Source organism: Canis lupus, chromosome 12, assembly GCF_003254725.2.
Source record: "Canis lupus dingo isolate Sandy chromosome 12, ASM325472v2, whole genome shotgun sequence".
In the NCBI taxonomy this organism is placed as follows: Eukaryota; Metazoa; Chordata; class Mammalia; order Carnivora; family Canidae; genus Canis; species Canis lupus.
In genome coordinates this window covers 57740838-57759593 of record NC_064254.1, presented here as the reverse complement: position 1 = coordinate 57759593, position 18756 = coordinate 57740838, and the positions used below count along the sequence as shown (strand labels likewise).

Sequence of the window (18756 nt, the reverse complement as noted above, 5' to 3'; positions counted from 1 at the left end):
ATTTAACCAAGTCCCCTGTTTTCAGGAGCAAGCGTCTCTCCTCTTGATCTCTAGTGCCAGGCAGTCTAGTGTGTCGAGGCCCACGCCAGGAGAACGTAGGACGGGGTTCGGCCTGACTGCCTGGCTGGAAGTGCTGCTGGCCACTCGGAATGTGTTGTGAGCCAAGGGTGATTCTGAGCAAGGAAGCTCTCCTCACACAGGCCAGGGTGAAAGGGCTGCTTGGTAACACATCTGCTTGCAGAGTTGATTGTGTATCCATGGACGTCGAGCTGCTAGAAAGGCTGGCAGTGCTGGTTCTGACCCATTCCGGGCGCACGTGCCACGTTGGCATCTCTCACCCCTACGTTTCCATTGGTAATCTTAGTCGTCTTCTAACTAGCACGTTGTGAGTCTTCTGATTTTGTGTTTATTGCCCATGGTAGGTTTAGCTGTGCTTGGGAAGCCCCTCAAAGAGAAGCCTGGAGCAGCCTGTGTCCGGGTGGGCAAGGCTACCGAGAGCGGAGTTAGGTGTCCTTGCTCACCTTGTTGGCTAGAGGTGGCCGGGCCGATGTGACTCTGTGCTGGTCAGAGCTCAAGTCTTAGCTGTTAGTTGTCAGTTCAGAAATACATCACTTGAATTCAGGAGCTTCTGTGTGTGAAATGATGGTTTCTCTTGGGGACAACTAATGTGCAGGGAGCCAAGCCCTCTATGAGACTAGTCATGTGACCTGGCCCCTTGGGACCGCGTATTTCTCCTGGGGAAGGTGGGCTTTTGCTATCTTTTGGCATCCTCATTTCCATTCTAGAGCGTATTGTATTCTTCACCTCCTCTAGGGAGTGGGATTTGGGGTTTGTTTTGTTGAAACCCATGTAGTGCTCCAGGAACTGGGGGCTGTGCTAGGTAGGACCCGCCCCCTGCAGGGTGACTCACTCTGACTGGCTCCTTCCCTATTCTGGACTCCAGATGCTTACTGGGCCTGGTGTCCTCCCCTGAGCCCTGGCCTGCCGGTGGAGATCCCAACAGCAGATCTAGCTCTCGGCCAGCTTTGGTTTGTGGGGATGGGGTTGATGCTATCCAGACCTTCTGGTGCTCTGCCTTTCTAGGCCCCAAAGGGCCTGCCTGAAGGAGGTGTGAGTAGAATTAGCTTCAAGTTCACTTTGTTCCCATGGAAACAGTACTGGACTCGCAGCCTCACAAGAACGTGGGCCATTTCCTCCTTAGGGAGCAGCTTATCTGCTCCCAGCTTCCTTTCCAGCTCACACTGTGGGGAGCCCCGGCAAGCCAGATACTGAGTCCTCAAAGTTAAGCCAGAGATTATGCCAGTAAAGTGCTGTTTTTTTCTAAAAACTTCATAGTGTTGGTTCCTTAACCAGGGAGGGGTGATCATCACTTTTCTGGAGCACTTCTGGTTGGGAGAACCAGGGAGCAGGGGGACGGTGAAAAGAACAATGATAACTGCCCACGTTTCTCTGACACTTAATGACTTAGCAAAATGCTTCTTCCCCAATTACGGTGAGATGGGAGATAGATTATTGTCAGTAGCTAGGTTGGATACCTGGCAAGTATTCCAAACACCATCAAGTCTAGATGGTTTCCTGAGATGAGACATTGATTCGGCTACTTGAAAAGCAGGAGTTTGCTGGAGTTCTCTTCCATGGGCGGGCCTGGAGAACACTCTAGGCTCTCATAGGAGAAGCACTTTTGTTGCCTTTGGGGAGGGAGAGGCTCTTTGGCTGAACATCAGAGATGTGGCCTGTTTGTTTGTTTTAGAGCCTATGAGCTAAGAATCATTTTTACATTATTAAAATGTAAGGGAAAAAATGCAACAGAGATCAAATGTGGCCCAGAAAGCCCAAAATATTTATCATCCAAAGCTCCATAGAAGTTTGCTGACCTCTAAATGAGTACCCATGTTTAGGTTGGGCTGTGACAGGTTCCCTGACAGAGATCTGTGCTTGGTGCTCTGGAGACATGGCAGGAGCAGGGGTGAAATGGGGTGGAGAGCTTGGGAGGGCCAGAGAAGAGGCGGCAGTCATGTGGCCTCAGAAGGTAAACAGTTGTCCCAAGGAAGAAAATAAGGAGGAACCGTCTGGGCAAATCATAAGAAAAGGAGTTATGAGTGAGGGGCATTTTGGAATCGTGGTCAAAATGAAGGTTAAAACGTAGTTTGGGGCCATATTATCAAAGGTAGTAATTATGCTGAGAGACTTTTTCATACAGAAAACATGGAGGTGGTGCAGACTTCTGAGTATTAGAAAGAACCATATTCGTGGTTTAGAAAAATGGCTCTGTTGGTGTCATAGCAGATGGCTTAGGCCTGAGTGGGCAAGTGGTAAAGAGATACTGAAAATAGTACATATCTATAGATATAGTTTAAAAATTTATGATTAAATTAAAATAAAAAATTAAATTTAAACAAAAAAATTAATTGAAAAAGATGATATCTTAATGTTGGAAAGGAGGAGACAAAATTATTTATAGAATTTATGGGATTATATAGCTAAAATACTAGGGAATCAAAATTACAGTTAATGAGACAGTTCAGTAAGTTTACAAAATTATAGACATCCAGATGGCCACCAGACACATGAAAAGATGCTCAGTGTCATTCATCATCAGGGAAATGCAAATCAAAACCACAAGGAGATATTCCCTCACACCTGTCAGAATGACTAAAATCAACAACACAGGAAACAACAGTCGTTGGTGAGGATGTAGAGAAAGGGGAACCCTCTTTGGTGGGAATGCAAATTGTTGCAGCCATTGTGGAAATCTGTATGGAGGTTCCTCAAAAAGTTAATAATATACTACCTAGGATCCAGGAATGGCACTATTGGGTGTTTACCCCCAAAATACAAAACCATCAGCTCAAAGAGATACATGCAACCTCATGTTTATTGCAACATTATTTACAATAGCTAAACTATGGAAGCAGCCCAAGTGTCCATTGATAAATGAATGGATAAAGAAGATATGAGATGTATATATGTGTGTGTATACAAACATATATATATATGAATATTACTAAGCCATAGAAAAGAATGAAATCTTGCCATTTGAAATACCATTGACAGAGCTAGGGAGTATTATGGTTAGTGAAATAAGTCAGAGAAAGACAAATAAAATCTCAAATATGATCTCACTCATATGTGGAATTTAAGAAACAAAACAAACAGGCAAAGGAAACAAAAAAGGAGACAGAGACAAACCAAGAAACAGACTCTTAACAATAGAGAACAAGGGGATCCCTGGGTGGCTCAGCAGTTTACCTTTGGCCCACGGAGTGATCCTGGAGTCCTGGGGTCAAGTCCTGCAGGCTTCTCCCTCTGCCTGTGTCTCTGCCTCTCTCTCTGTGTCTCTCATGAATAGATAAATCTTTAAAAAACAAAACCAAAACCAAAAAAACAATAGAGAACAAACTGATGGTTACCAGAGGGAAGGTAGGTGGGGGAGGGGGAAAATAGGGGATGGGGATTAAAGAGTACATGCATCATGATAAGATAAAATGATGAAAAGTTTACAAAGTTACAAACATGTAAATCTTGATATCGCAAATAACCAATTAGAAAATATAATTTGAAATTTCCATTTATAATAATAAAATCAAAATATTAGAAATATGATATATGAGAAATATTATAAATATTAAAATATTAGAATATGATTATATTAAAATATTAGAAATATGATTAGAAATATTAAAATATTAGAAATATGATGTATGAGAAATATTCATGCCCTACAGAAATAAAATTAAGTAGTCCTAATAAGAGACCGAAAGTTTTTTTAGAAAATGGAGAGTAGAGACGCCTGGGTAGCTCAGCGGTTGAGCATCTGCCTTTGGCTCAGGGCATTGTCCCAGGATCTTGGGATCGAGTCCCGCATCGCGCTCCCCAAAGGGAGCCTGTGTCTCTCTCTGCCTGTGTCTCTGCCTCTCTCTGTGTGTCTCTCATGAATAAATAAATAAAAATCTTAAAAAAAAAAAAAAGAAAATAGAGAGTATACTTTCATTCATTCATTTGAGAGTGATGCCTCTAAGCCAGAGATCAAACCCAGTTCCATCACTTCCTAGCTCTGTGACCTTGGGCAAGTTTCTTAACTTCTCTAGGCCTGGGTTTCCTTATGTGTAAAATGCTGAAAAGAAAAAGAGCACATGTAACGTGCCCAGAATAGTGCCTGGCAGGTAGTAAGCAATCAAGTAACAAGTAAGTGTAAAACACAACTGCAACAAGGGCAGGAAGCAGAGGTTTGTGGTGCTGCGAGAGCTGATGATGGGCGTAGGCTTGCCTAGTCTCCAGTTGGGCATGTTCCCACGTCTCCTTGGGGCAGGTGTGTGTGTTTGAAGCAGAGATACCACACATAGTGGATGCCTTTCACCTCGTGTGAGAATTGCATATATTGCCTATTTCTATCCCTTCCCCAAGGGATAAGAATCGAAAAAGCATAGAAGACATAAAAATCAAGAACAGAAAAGTTAGGTTTCTGAGAAGCAGTGTGGCTGGAGACAGGAAATCTTGTGGCCACAGGAGAGAGGGATTTCTGGAGTCAGATCCCCAAGGTTCGGGGTTTGCATCTTGGGCTCCACCACTTAGCAGCTTTGTGACTTCCCATGAACAACTTGAACTTTTTCATCTACAAAATGGATGTGAGAACAATGCCTACATCATAGAGTGCGAGGACTCAATGAGCATTTATGTAATGTACTTAACCATAGTGTTTGGCCCATAAAAAATGCTGAGAAGTATTAGCTATTATCATTATCACGGTCACAAGTTTTGTATGTACCAGGACTCAATCAAGAACATTGTTTTCTGAGAAAAAAGCCTGAAAAAACCTTTCCTCTGATTTTTAACATTTGTTAATTGTAGAAACTTGGGGAGGTTCAGAAGAACACAGAGAAGGAAACTAAGTCACCGTAACCTTATAACTTACTGCTTGCTAACCACCGTTGTCCGTTTGGTACACATCTTTTCAATATTTTATTTATTTATTTTTTATTTATTTATGATAGTCACAGAGAGAGAGAGAGAGAGAGAGAGAGAGAGAGGCAGAGACACAGGCAGAGGGAGAAGCAGGCTCCATGCACCGGGAGCCCGACGTGGGATTCAATCCCGGGTCTCCAGGATCGCGCCCTGGGCCAAAGGCAGGTGCTAAACCGCTGCGCCACCCAGGGATCCCCTCTTTTCAATATTTTTATGTGTAATTTTGAAACACATGTATTTCTGTAGATGCACACATACACGTAATTTTCCAACCTGTCTTTTCCTCAATATATTGCAAATATTTTTTTCTATACTATATAATGCCATGTGCCAGGTATCACACTTGATGCTGTGAAAACTGACACAAAACTCATCAGCCAAAACCCTGCTTTGCCTTGCCTCTTTATATATTTCTGTTCTACCATTAATCCTGAGTCTATAGGTATGAATTTGACGTGGAAGGGAAATAAGATAGAATGAATATAAGAAAATAAGAATACAGCTGTGTGTCCTGAGTTAGCACAGAGATCTCCGGCTCTGATCATTTGATAGGGGAAGTAAGAAAGAAGATGGAATCTGGTACATGGTGGTGGCAATACCACCCGTTTGACAGATGAAGAAACTGAGGCATGGAAAGGTTGAGTGACTTGCCCACAGTTACACAAACAGTAAAAAGAGAAGTTGGTGAACAAGTTGGGCACAGCCCTGAGCTGCTAGAGCTACCACCTGAGGGAGATAGTCACAAACATTTATAAAATGGGAAGACTTGTGAGAAGTACCACGTAGAGAAGTACTAGGTGCAAGGAAGGAGCTTTTGCAGGAGAGACTAGCGTGATGATGGTGGTGGTGGTGGGGTGGGGGGCAGTTATTGCAAGGCTTCTTTGAGAAGATGACACTTCCAGCCTCTGAAAGAAAAGTTAGAATTAGGCAGGTGTATGTGCGAGGAGGAGGGACGTTGTGGGACAGGAGACTAGCATGGAACGTAGAAGGGACATCACATATGAAGGCTGTAACATGAAAAGCAACCAGAAGGAAAAGATGGCTCTAGTGTGTTGGAAACCATGTGAGAACTGAAGTGTGGCATGAGGCAGAGGTAGGCAGGGGCTAGATCACACAGGTCTTCTATATCGCTTAAATAAGCTTGGCCTTTGTTCTAACAAGAATGGAAGCTGTCAGAGGTTGAAAGTAGGGCAGCAGCGTGACCTTATTTATGTTTATGCACTGGAGGGGCCAAAGTGGATTTGGGGGCCCAGGGAGGACGCTGTTGCAGTCCAGGAAAGATAAACTATGGTGATAGAGTTGGACATAAGATTATGGTTTAGAGCCATATTCTAAAGCAGAATTGACTACAATTTGGTAACTTGATAGATGTGTGTGTGGGGAGAAGAGGCAGTGATGGAGAGGGCCGGGGTTAGGAATAACCAAATTCTTGACATGAACACTTAGTAAACGAAATATTCAGAGTTGGAGAATGCTGGAGAAGAGGGGAAGGTCATGAATTTCAGGTGGGAGTACGCAGTCTCAGATCCATGTGAGACAGACACAAGTGGAGACAGAGCATATGATAAAGGTGCCCTTTTGAATTGGTACAGAAAAGACAGATTAATTCAGTAAATGGTGTTGCGACAGCTGGCTAACCATTTGGGACAAAATAAGTACAGTCCCCCTGACTTTATGTCATACACCTGAATAAATTCCAAATGGATTAAGCATTTAAATGGAAAAAAAAAAAACCCCTAATGGTATCAGGTTAAAATATGGGAGATTTTTATATAATCTTGAACTTGGGAAAGCTTTTCTAAATATGGTACCAAAGGGAGAAGTGACAAAAGAAAAGTTGGATTGCTAGATTTCTTGAGAAAAATAAAGCCACCTGGATGTCAATAATGACCATAAATAAAATTAAAATGGAAATGAAAGATGGAAAAATGTTTGCAACATGTGACAAAAGAATTAATTAACCATTTGAAGAACTTCTATAAATCAGTAAGAAAAGTGAATACTTGAAGGAGAAAACTGAGCAAAAGTCATAAAAAGAGAATTGGCAAAGATAACACAAATGATTAATAAATACATGAAAGATGTTCAGCCTCTTTAGTAATCAGAGCAATGCAAGTTAACAAATGAGGCACCACTCTGTCAGCCAGGTGGGCAAAGTTGTTTTGTTTTGTTTTCCTTTAATGTGATGCATTGGTGGGGGTGTGAAGGAGGCGCTGATATACTCTATTGATAGGAATAAAAATTAGTACAGGGACGCCTGGGTGGCTCAGCGGTTGAGCGTTTGCCTTTGGCTCAGGGCTTGACCCCGAGGTCCTGTGATCAAGTTCTTCACTGGGCTGCCCGCAGGGAGCCTGCTTCTCTCTCTGCCTGTGTCTCTGCCTCTCTCTGTGTCTCTCATGAATAAGTAAATAAAATCTTAAAAAAAAAAAAAAAAAGAATGGATAAATAAAAATCTTAAAAAAAAAAACCCAAAAAACTAGTACATACTTCCTGAAGTTGAGTTCCACAGTTTCAAAAGCCATAATATTTTACATATTTACTTATTAAATAATTCAAAAAATCAGGAATCAAAGCTTTAAACCTTAACAAGAAGAAAAAGGGAGAAATGTCAAATTCTGTGCTTCGGATCCCAAACTGAGTCGCACAAATATAGGGTGGGGGGAGAGACATGTGAAAGAGAGACTTTCAGGATTATAGTGGATTTCATTCTCTGTCACCAGTGTGATGGACTATCAAGGAAGCTAATGAAAACCTAGCTTATTTAACGCAGCATGGTGTCTCTAGATTTATTTATAAACAGGATTATGAAACATTGCAATGTTTTTTTTTCCCAAGATTTTATGTATTTATTTGACACAGAGAGAGCGAGCACAAGCAGGCGAAGTGGCAGGCAGGGGAAGAAGCAGGCTTCACGCTGAGCAGGACTCCATCCCAGGACCCTGGGATCATGATCTGAGCCGAAGGCAGACACCTAATCAACTGAGCCACCCCAGTTCCCCAAACACTGCAATCTAACAGTTATTAATAATGTGGGTTTTCTGTTTGGGGTCCCTAGTCTTTGTGATGGTAATGGGAGACTGAAGTTACTTTAGGCACTTGATGCTGTCTTTCCCATCTTCTTCTCTCCACTCCTATTGTCAACTTTCCCTTCTTTCAGCTGGGTGGCTTCTGAAGGTTTAACCAAGACAGGACACATATAAATTAGTGTATCTTGAGGTGCTCACCTGTGAGTAATTTGCGTTTTTCTCTAGAATGGTATCATTTCATCAGTCCTCTTTGGTCACAGACATACTTAAGGAAATTATTATTACTTCAGAGGATCTTCTAAAGGGCTAAGCAGTAGGGACGCCTGGGTGGCTCAGTGGTTGAGCATCTGCCTTTGGCTCAGGGCGTGATCCTGGGGTCCTGGGATCAGGTCCTGCATTGGGCTCCCTGCGCAGAGCCTGCTTCTCCCTCTGCCTATGTCTCTGCCTCTCTCTTTGTGTGTCTCTCATGAATAAATATCTCTCATGAATAAAATCTTAAAAAAAAAAAAGGGCGAAGCAGTGAGCTGTGGTGTCAGGAGGTGGGAGTCCAGTGGAATGAGGTTTGTAGTTTGTAAAACAGCTTGGGACAGCTAAAACTTTTTTTATTTTAAGGGTACAAAGTTAAATGACAACACGGAGAAGGTCAAAGCACTCAATTCATAATTTGCTTCTATATAGGTAAGAACTGAAATCTAAACTAGGTGAGAAGGTCGCAAAAGAGCACTTCGGTATTTTCAAACAACTAAAAGACTAACAAGCAAACTAATTATTTGAATGTTATTTATTTATTTAGATTTTGTTTATTTATTCATGAGAGACACACAGAGAGAGGCTCAGAGACACAGGCAGAGGGAGAAGCAGGCTCCATGTAGGGAGCCCGATGCACAACTTGATCCAGGATCACACCCTGAGCCAAAGGCAGACAGATGCTCAACCACTGAGCCACGCAGGCATCCCCTGAATGTTATTTTTGTATTAGTTACACACTAAATGAATGTTGGGCTCTTGGGAAACAAAGATGAATAAGAATGGTCTCTACTTTGAAGAAGCTTATAAACCAGTAACATTCGAGTCTCTCAGCCCTAACAATGTCCTAAGATGTGAAAAATTTTCCATGTGATCTTGGAATTTCGAATGTAATCTTTCAGAAACAGGAAGAATAGGAGCATGTCAGAAGTTGTAGATGGAATTGTCCCTATTTCCAAAAAGGGAGGAAGAAGTAGATTCTGATAGTGAAATAAAATACTAGAATAAATTATTAAATAAATGGTTAGTTTTCACAAAGAACTATCTTGGTTTATTGTGAAAGAATCATACCAAAAAGTGACTACTGTGTCTTCTTGACATGGACTTACTAATTGGATAGACTATATCTTGATTTATTCAAATCCTTGGATACCATCTCTCACGATATTCTTTTTTTTAAATTATTATTTTTTTTTCTCATGATATTCATGTGGGCAAGATGGTTGGGTTTCAAAGGGGGCTTCTTGGGGGCATATGGTGCCACCAACTTTCCTTGAGTGCTCCAATAGGGACGAGAGGGAGCCCAAGCAGTTTGGACTCTCTCCACCTGTTTTACCTAGAACAGCTCCCTAGTTACCTGTTTATATATTGGACATCTATTGCATTTTGATTTGATAGAGAACTTTTCCTACAAAAGAAAAAAATTTGAAAGTCCCCGGATTAACTAGTGGATTTGTGGTTGAGTGACTGTATCTTTACTCTGCCAATCAATGGCTTGATATCACCTAAAGAGAGCTCTCCAGGGGCTCTGTTCTTGACTTTTCTCAGTGACCAGTTGACAACTTCAAAGGCATGGTTTTTGAATGTTTCTAGCTAAACAACTGGGTGGGAAAATTAGGAATCAAAGCTTTGAATCTTAGCAGGAAGAAACCTAATAGGGAGAAATGTCAAAATCTGTACTTAGGTCCCCAAACTGAATAGCACAAATATAGGGTGAGGGAGAGACATGTGAAAAAGAGACTTTAGGATTATGATGGATTTCAGTCTTAGGATGTCACCAGTGTGATGGGCTGTCAAAGAAGTTAATAAAAACCTAGCCTGTTTAACACAATACAGTGTTTCAAATTAACACTTGTTTCTCTAAGGAAACATTTCTGGATCTTTCGTTGTGTCAGGCAAACCTATTCCTTGCCCCGAGGCACTTGGTGCTTCCTTCCTTCCTTCCTTGTACCTTCTTTAATGATTTGGTTTGGCAGTCTCCTCAGCTCGACTGTGCCAGGCCTGGTGTTTTCATTTCTGTCTCTAGGGTGTGACCAAGTACCTAAGCAAGTGTTTGTTGAACAAAGGAGTTCAACAAAATGTTAAGTTCTGGGATCCATCTTTTAAAGGAACTTGACCGAACCAGGGTGTATCCAGAGAAGGGTGGTTAGGAAGGGGGTTCATCTCAAAATAATTTTATGCAAGAATTTGAGGATCCTGGGGGAGGATGGTCTGCAGAAGTGATGATGTATGGGTCATTTAGCAGCTTTTTTCAAATATTGTAAGTGGGTACTGATTTAGGTGTTGTGGCAGATGATGGATGTATTTGGGGAGAAGAGAGTGGGGGGTGGGTATGTGGGGGAAGGCAACAGATTACGACTCAGGGTAAGGGAGCACGTTAAAACAGATGGGTTCTGAGTTGGAAGGGCTTGTCTTGTGATGTGGTAGGAGTGGCTGTTCTTCGGAATTACTCCAAGGTGAGACTGATGACCTCCATCAGCCTCAACCATCTGCCATGATCAACCATCATCACAGGTGCTGAGATCTTTAACTAGGGATGGTCTCTGGCACGTCCTTCCAGTTCTCATGGTTTCATGATTTTATATTCATCCTCCAGAGAGGGGAGCAGAGATGGCTTTCCAAGTTACAAAACAAGGCAGAGGCCAAAGTAGAGATCACTCGAGCTCTGGTTGATCTCTTGGATTGTGATTTATGTTAGGCTGCCACTCCTGCCTTCTGAGGGCCCGGCGCTTTATAAACCTCTCTTCCAATCTTCTACTTTTTTTTTTTTTTTTTTACTTTCTTTTTCTTAAAGTTTTTTTTCACTCAAAGGCTTTTGGAGGGGATTTTGCTTTGTTTTGTTTTGAAGCAAGCTTGGGAATAGGCTATTTTAATAGCTGCTCTTCCTACCCCGTTTAATTATATTATGCAAACAGCACTGACTGCATTACAGTAGGTGTTTTGGCCTAGGGTGGGAGTCGCCTGGGACATAGCAGCCACACACAGCGCCGCCCAGTGAAAGTGACAGGGTGGGAGGTGGGCGGGGGAAGCCTTCAGGACTAGGCACTAGAAAAAAGACGAGAAACATTAGGTTTTATCTACCACACATGAGCACATTTAGCATATGTTGAGTGTGAACAGAGGGAAGAGGAAGAAAGACATAGAAGTAATTTTGCCTGTCAATCTAGCTAGAAAGATAAACACACAGATAAAAGAAGAAAATAATAGACGCTAAAAGGAATGTTTTGGAACCTCAGAGCAGTGTTTCCTAATGGGGGTTCTAAGCCCTTTCCAAATTACAGGCACCTCCCTAGCATAATGGTGGTTCTCAACCCTGATTGCTCATTAGATCACCTCAGGGGCTTATAAAACACAGTTGCACAGGCCCTATGCCAGGCCAGATTATTCAGATCTCTGGGAGTGGGGTCTGGGGAAAGGTATTTTTTCAACTGAGCAGGTGATTCAAATATGTCTGTAATCTGGGCAGCTGGGGAGGTCAGAAGGGCTGGCCTGGGTGCTAGGTGCTGGGAAGAGGACTGGGTGGGTAAAGATCATGGAAGGGGCCCCAAGAAGGCACTCGGCCTTGGTTTAGGCAGATATCAAAAGGGAGAAAACTCAGAACAAGCTGAGCCTATTCATTTTTGTCTCCAGGGTAATCCTGGTTGGGTCTGTGCACATGGTGCTGGACTTTCAGACAGATACACTAAACATTTTTGACAGCATCTTCAAAATGTTGTATCTTACAACACCCCTGAGAGCAAGTTATTTTACAGATAAGAAAGCCCAGCAAGGGTCAGAGAGGTGAGGAAGTGGGTCTCAGGCTGCTCAGCTAATGGTGATGCTTTTCTTTGGCTCTAGTACAACTTTGGAATGTTTGCACTGATGGCTTGTTAAGATCACACGCAGGGACAGTAATCCTGGGCTTGGAAACCATAAATTCTACTCTTACCTATATTGACTCCAGGGAGTGCCTAAGCTTTTTACAAGCTCCTATAGGAAGGAATCCTGTACTCACCTCCTGAGTGGAAGTGATTTACTCTGAAAGGGCTATACATATTATCCAGTAACTCTGAATTGCTTGCAGCCCACTAATGGCATCAACTCTTCTTTTCAGGCATCCTCTCCAATCTAGATTTTCAGAGGGAGGAGGGAGGAATGGCTAGCCAGGGGCTAGTGGGGCTGGGTCCTGCTCATGGTGTTTGCACCCACAAGGGAACTAGGCAGTCGGGGGCCCAGGTTGTGGCTTGTTTCTTTTCCATTCTCATTGTTGCTATCTCAGTGGGTACAAATACATTGGCTATTCATGAAAACAAGACCAAAAAAAAAAAAAAAAGACTTAGCAAAATAAAATTAAATGCTAATGAGTACTGAGTTTTTAGAAATCTTTGCAGCTTATTTCACAACTCAAACTGGTTGGTATAATTGTGACAGAAGCGACCTGGTCTCTATTCTGGGGGCATGCTGGCTGTTTCTTCCTCTGGGAGAAGTGTCTTTGACTTTGCATTTAAAATTTCAGGGTTCCAGTCCTGAATGATTAGAAGAATGAAAAATTCACAAGATAGCACCCTTTAGATAACAGGCTTTTAAAATCTTTACAGTACACATCATTTCCTAGTGTTGCCAGATATAGAAGCCCTTCCGCATTTGTGTTCTGTTTGGGCTGATTTGCCTGCATAAAATTCATGGAATCAGACTGTCTAACTCAGGGAGGAATTATAGATAAATGATGACCTGATGTATCATGCATTAAGTCCTTGGTGAACCCACCAACATTCTTATTTAAAATTTTCAATTTAAAAAAATTTTTTAAAAAATATTTATTATTTATGATAGAGAGAGAGAGAGAGGCAGAGACACAGGAGGAGGGAGAAGCAGGCTCCATGCCAGGAGCCCGACGCGAGACTTGATCCCGGGACTCCAGGATCAAGCCCTGGGCCAAAGGCAGGCGCCAAACCACTGAGCCACCCAGGGATCCCCATAAAATTTTCAATTTATATTAAAAAAACTAATCAGCATTTAAAACATTGGGGGAAAATGTAGATATTTTTCATCATTGTATCACCTAACTCAGTAACAGTTTTCTCTTTCCCTGTATCTCCCACATGCATATTTTTAGGAAATATCATTTCTGATGTACACATCTCTTTGTATTCTGTTCATTTTTTTTAAAAAAGCAAATGCCAAAATTAAACGTGCTTTACTTTTGAGGAATTATTACTTTAAATAGACTTAGGAGTAAATTTACTGGGTGAAAGTTTATGAACATGGTTAGGTATGTTCCTAGGCATTGCCATGGTGTTTTCCAAAAGAGAAGCACAGATTTTACAAAGGGACCAGTAAAAGACTGAGATCCCAGTTTCACTGAAGGCTTACCAGTAACTGTTCTGATTCCTTAAAAAGAAAAAAAGAAAAGAAAAAAGAAAAAAATCATTTACCACTTTATTCATTACGAACTCTTATCTTCAGGTTGCTCTGTATTCTGGTTCCTTAATCACCTGTAAGAATTATTTTCCCCTTTTTATTTGTCCTAATTGTTTCTTATGTGACTTAGCCGTTTCAATTCTTTGTCCATTTTTCCACTGAATTTGAGGTTTCCTTAAAATGTAATTGATCTATTTATATCTCACAGATCTACTCAGTGATATTTGAAGCAAATATTTTCTCAGTCTTGCTTGGAATCTTAAAGATGCATGCAGATGGACAGTCTGATTCATGGTTTTCCTCGTCCATTCTGACCCTACTGTAGGCATCCACAGTGCTCATGTGGGTGTTTGTCCAACATCTTCCAGCCTCGAACCCAACCCTGCAGAGGAAGGACCTCTGCTCCTTCCATGGAGCTGCCCACCGCCTCCCCGAGGCCAGCTCCAGACTCAGGGGGCACCTGGGACTATTGACTTCGGACCAGGACCTCCGAAGGTCCTAGAGCAGCCTGGGTGGCCCATCTCACTCCCACACTTGATAATGGATTGCCTCTCAGCCTCAGCCTCCTTTCTCCTTCATCTTCTCCCCACCCCACCACGTTGTCAGCCCCCCTCCCCCTATTTGACCTCACTGCCTCTCTGCCTCCTCTGAGCTCCATCATAGAAGCTGTTCTCATCCGTAGGATCCCCCATCCCCTCACCTTCCCCATCCAGCAGGGCTCCCGTCCCCCTGGTCAGCCTCGCTCTGCGGAGTCCCACCCCCTCCCTTCTTTCCCTCTTCAGGAAGTTTGGGTTCACATTCTTTCTTTTCTCTCTTCAACTTTCTTTACAGGTTCCTCCTACTTTACCAATATAAACCTCTCCCTTCTTTAAAAACACTCCTCCAGGTCTTGGGTGTGTTGAAGAACAAAAAATAGGGGGGCCTGGGTGGCACAATTGCTTCAGCAACCAACTCTTGGTTTCGGCTCACATCCCTATTTTGGGTTCCTGGGATCCAGCCCCGCCTTGGAGTCCGGGCTCTGGGCTCTGGGCTCCAGGTTCTGCCTGTTGAAGATTCTTTCCCTCTCTCTCCCCCTTAGTCTTCCCCTGTGCGCATGCACACTCGCTCTCATAAATAAATCTATCACTTATCTTATTCTATCTATCTATCTATCTATCTATCTATCTATCTATCTATCTATCTATCATCTATCATCATCTATCTATCTATCTTTAAAAAAAGAACAAGGGATTCAAGCTCTCTGTCTCTGGAGGCTTCATCCTCCAATTTCAACTCCATAGATTCCCAGGCACCCAGTGAGGGGCCATCAGTCTCTTGCTGTTTTAGGTGATGCCCCGGTTCTTGGCTATAACCCACCAAAATGAGCAGGCAGTTAGTTTTTTTGTTTGTTTGTTTTTCTTTCTTTTTAGGAATTTTATTTATCTGATAGAGAGTAAGGGAGCACAAGCAAGGGGAGCGGGAGAGGGAGAAGCAGACCCTCCGCAGAGCAGGGAGCTGTAATGATCTTTTCTCAATGAAGAAATTTGGGCACAAAGAGGTACTTTACCCAGGAACACCCAGCTAGTAAGTGGTGGAGCTTAGATTTGAACTAAGTCATCTGGGAGAAGCCAGAGGCCCCTGCTGAACACCGTTTTAGCCCTTACCTTACTTACTGGATCTGTCTGACCCTTCTTTCCTGCTTTTCCTTCGCAGGTTCCTTAAATACTGATGGCAAACGGCATGAGATATTCTTTTTTATCCTATATATATATATATATATATGAATGGGAGTTTATTTTTTATTTTTTACAATTTTTTTTAAAAAAGATTTCATTTATTTATTCAGAGAGAGAGGCAGAGACACAGGCAGAGGGAGAAGCAGGCTCCATGCAGGGAGCCCGACGTGGGATTTGATCCCAGGTCTCCAGGATCACTCCCTGGGCTGCAGGCGGCACTAAACCGCTGCGCCACCAGGGCTGCCCTATTCTTTTTTATCCTTAAGGTCTCCTAGATGGACTAAAAATTAAATTTATTTGAGATAGATTAGCAAGAGAAGAGAAAAAGTTATATGTGCGGAGCGACCTAGTAATGAAATTGAGATCTAAAGAAATGACCAAGGCAGGCAGTTTTTAATACTTTTTAGACAACGAGACAATCAATCTTTGAGGAACCGATAGGAAAAAGAAAACCATGGGAGCGCCATTTAGTAAGGAATTCTAAACAGAATTTGGGCTGAGGTCATAGATTAGTAAAAACACTGGTTGTCGACACAGCCCTCTTGCTCTAAATTTCCTGCCTCTGGTGGGAAAGAGACACTCTCCTTAGCTTCTGGTTCAGGGAGGATGCCTTCCACGTGGGAGATTTATTTCCTGCTTTGGGGGCCGAGGAGGAGGGGCTGAGTGTGCTTGCACAGGCCGTCTCACGTCACTGTTGTACAAAATAATCAATAGGCCAAAGTGGCACATTTTGGGGCAGCCTGCCCTTGGCCCCTGCAATAGTTCCTAGGATTCCATCCCCCACCATCCAGAGTCCAGCTCTTTTCTGTATCTTCACTTAGATGTCCCTTAGCCACCTCAAATTCAGCACATCCTGAAAGAACTCCTCACCCTCCCAACCAAACCAACATGCCTTTCTGTGACCTCCCTGGGAATGGCATCATCATCCATTTAGTTATTCAGATGGGATGCTAAAAAGTCATTCTAGATTTCTCCTTGTCCATTGTCTCCTACCTGGCTTTCAAAGCCCTATACTGCAGAACCTTCTTTCCAATTCTTTCTTTTTTATTTTCTTTCTTTCCTTCTTTCTTCAGAGGGAGAGAGAGAAAGGATGGGAAGGCCAGAGGGGGGAAGAGAGAGAGAGAATCTTTTTTATTTTATTTTATTATTTATTTATTTATTTATTTATTTATTTATTTATTTATTTATTTATTATTTTATTTATTTATTTATTATTATTTTATTATTCTTTCTTTTTTATTTTCTTTCTTTCCTTCTTTCTTCAGAGGGAGAGAGAGAAAGGATGGGAAGGCCAGAGGGAGGGTGGGAGAGAGAGAGAATCTTAAGCAAGCTCCATGCCCAGCATAGAGCTGGAGCCTGACACAGGGGTTGATCTCACTACCCTGAGATCATGGCCTGAGCCGAAATCAAGAGTAGGACATTTAACTGACTGAGCCACCCAAGCACCCCACCAATCTCATTTCTAAACCCTTGCCTATTATATGCCAGCCACACTGGTCTTCTCTCTGCTTCACAAACCCACCGAGCTTGTTCTTACCATAGGACATTTGTCTGAGCCATTCCTTGTGCCTACCATTCTCATCCTCAAAATCTTGGCGTTGCTAGATCCTCCTTGACATTCATTACTCTGGGTAAATACCACCTCCACAGAGAAGCCTTCCTTGACCAACAGAGCTGTTTAATGCAGCTGTCAGTCACCCGCTAGCACGACACCTTTCTCTAATTCTCGGCATGGCACTTATCACTTACTGATTGATTTGTTTATCATCGCTCCATGTGATGTAAACTCCAGGAGAGCAGAGACCTTGTCTGTTCTGTTAGTCCCTGTAGCCCAAGCATCCAGAGCTGTCTTGCATATAATCAAAATAATATTGACAAGAGCTGTCATTTATGGAGCATTGCCAATGTGCTTAAACAAATAGTAATATATATATTACTTACCCTCATGTGATAATCCCTACTTTCACAATTATATACATAATGTATAATTTAACATATATGATACAAAATATCTATGATCTATAATATATAATGTACTTATATGTGTATGCGTGTGTGTGTGTGTGTGTGTGTGTGTGTGTGTGTATCCTCCCAGTAATGGAATAACAATACCTAGGCTCCTATGATTTGGTGAGAAGTAAATGAGGCAGGAACTATTCTCATTCATTCATTCATTCTTGGAGGGTAGGTGTATTGTTATTAGCATCAGTAATACTATGCCTGGTTTGCCAGTGAGAAAACTGAGGTACGTAGTGGTTAACCAACCGGCCTGAGACCGCAGAGCTGATAAAGGATGGGGTCAGGCTCAGACCCAGGCATCGGTCTCTAGAGCTGAGGCTGTTCGTGTTCACCCCCCGAGGGAATGGCTGTGCCTCATCACCGGGGTGCTCCCCAAGCACCTTCCTCTCCTGCGGCCTTTCCACCCCACAGCCGGAGGAGGGGGCACCCCATGTCTCTTGTCTGGATTTTGCTACAGCTTCTTAGCTGATGTCCCAGCCTCCAGGTTTCCTTTTTAATTTTACTAGTGTTTAATCTAACATGTAAATCAGAACTGTTGGCTCCCGATCGCGTGGCCTAAAATCTAAACTCCCTTTCTTTACAACCTGAATTCCACTCACATCTCTAGCCTTGCCTGGTTTCCCACTTCTCCCTCTCGCGCACATTTATTTCTCCCACGCCAAATGACCCTGGGATCGCAGTAGCACACGCTGCTGTTTTGCGGTTCTGTGCCTTCAGATTGCGGTCTCCTTTGCCTTGCTTCATTCCACTGATTCTCAAGTTTTATTTCTTTTTTTTTTCAAATAAAGATTTTATTTATTTGAGAGAGAAAGAGAGCGAGAGAGAGCATGCACAGAGAGGAAGAAGCAGACTTCTCCCGATGTGGGGCTCGATCCCAGGACCTCCGGATCATGACCTGAGCTGAAGGCAGACACATAACCGACTGAGCCAACCAGATGCCCCTCAAATTTTATTTCTACTTAGAAATTTTCCTAATGGTCTCCTCGACCTCCTCCAGTCCCCTGGCACTACCTACATTGGGTGTTTCTCTTCTCTCCTGTTTCATTTCATGCAGACCTCCCTCATGGAAATACTATATTGTACATGTCTAGGCTCTTTCTATGCCCCGCCCCTCCACCTGGGCTTTCCCTCATCCTTACCTGAGAACATTATTATTTTGAAGAAATTGGCTGACTAGCTTCCCTCTGGCCCTGGTACCTAACAGAAGGCCTGGTAAATAGTAAGCATTCTGTAACTGTTTGCTGAATGGGTAGTAGCTTCCAAAAGGAATTTGAGGTAATCCAGAGATAAGAGATGGGATAGTCAACCATCACATAAAACTTTTAGAAACCAAGTGAAAAAAATCATGTTCTTGGAGTGAGTTTATTCCTGGAATTGGGCCCAATTTA

General features: G+C 42.7%; 1 protein-coding gene across 5 annotated transcripts in view; it reads left to right on the top strand.

The window, feature by feature from the left end:
- Positions 1-18756, top strand: part of FAXC (failed axon connections homolog, metaxin like GST domain containing) — a 78226-nt gene that overhangs the window by 28991 nt on the left and 30479 nt on the right. The gene's annotated exons all lie outside the window — the stretch shown is intronic.